The sequence below is a fragment of the Pteropus alecto genome, unplaced genomic scaffold (genome assembly GCF_000325575.1).
Source record: "Pteropus alecto unplaced genomic scaffold, ASM32557v1 scaffold98, whole genome shotgun sequence".
NCBI classification, from domain to species: Eukaryota; Metazoa; Chordata; class Mammalia; order Chiroptera; family Pteropodidae; genus Pteropus; species Pteropus alecto.
In genome coordinates, this window is record NW_006443570.1 from 10,926,154 (window position 1) to 10,927,354 (window position 1,201).

Sequence of the window (1,201 nt, forward strand, 5' to 3'; positions counted from 1 at the left end):
GCATGAAAAGAAATGTTCTAAATCTATATTGTCTTTTGGGTAGGACAGAGGCTTAAGGTTGTAGCCACTGCCTGGAGGCCAGGCTTCAAGTTGATTGGCATGGGTACCTCTCCTGCAGTCAGCCTGGAGCATTTCCACCCTCCCTTGTTCATGGTATTTCAATACCAACCAGCTTAAAATTAGTCCCTCCCTCTCTCCAGCCCAGAATTATGTGTACACCTGGAGAAGCAGTGCTTCAAAAACATCTCTATCGTCATAGTGAACTGGTCAAGCTTCTGAGGTATTAAGCAATCCATCATAGCATTTGTGACTGGTTAACTTTAATTTGTCAAAATAAATCTGCAGTATTTTGCATGTTAGTAATACAGTGCTGGTATTGACAGGAAAAATCATCATCTGCTTACATAGAAACCTTCATTTAGGAGCACACCTTAGGAGGGAAATGAATACACAATAAAAGGCAAATGCAGGCCAAGCAGTGAGCCCTAGAGTATAACAGGCTGATGTCAGATTTGAGGATTATCTAATACAACTGTTCAGCTGCCAATCTGATAAAGGGGGTGCTCTCAACCAGGTTACAACCAGATGGAAAAACAAACTCTGCTTTTTCGTAGAGCGGTGGCCGTTGTGCCTTCAACACTTGGTCGAATCAGTTCATCAGCATCAAAACTCAATTCCAGTTCCAAACACAGGAGAATTTCACCACACAACCTATTCGTCCCCCTTTCAGTGGCCTGCTGCCACCCCATCCTGCCAACTCTCTCCCTCCCAAAAGAAGACACGGCGTGGCTTTATTATTGCAGACAAGCTTCTTAAGTGAATAAAGAATGCATACAAAATAGCATTTTAACTGAAGTCATACAATGAAATCACTCCTGTTTATTATACAATGAATTGATAAAACAATCATTTCTAGCATATATCTTTTTTTTTTTTTTTTAAGAACTAATACTTTCAGGGTTCTGACGACCACACTCTAACCTGGGGGTAGGGTCCATACCTGCCCCCACAGAGTACTGCTCCTTGGGCCACTGTGAAGGAAGCCTGGCTGTCTGAATCACGAAGGACTGTGATTATCAGCCCAGCCAGAGATGATGGATCCCAGCAGGCAGAACCAGAACTGTCTCGGGGCTGCATGCCAATAAATGTGGGCTTCCTCCAAATATGGCCACCACCTGCCTAATCTCAGGCTCAGCAGGGC

The 1,201-nt window shown here is 43.9% G+C and overlaps 1 protein-coding gene across 2 annotated transcripts in view; it reads right to left on the bottom strand.

Annotated features, from left to right (window-relative positions):
- Positions 1 to 300: 300 nt before the first annotated feature.
- VEZF1 (vascular endothelial zinc finger 1) overlaps positions 301 to 1,201 on the bottom strand; it is a 14,518-nt gene continuing 13,617 nt past the window's right edge. For both annotated transcript variants that reach the window (XM_015599191.2, XM_006924866.3), the window contains exon 6: positions 301 to 1,201. This exon is cut by the window's right edge and continues 2,442 nt beyond it. The gene's annotated coding sequence lies outside the window, so the exon portion shown is untranslated.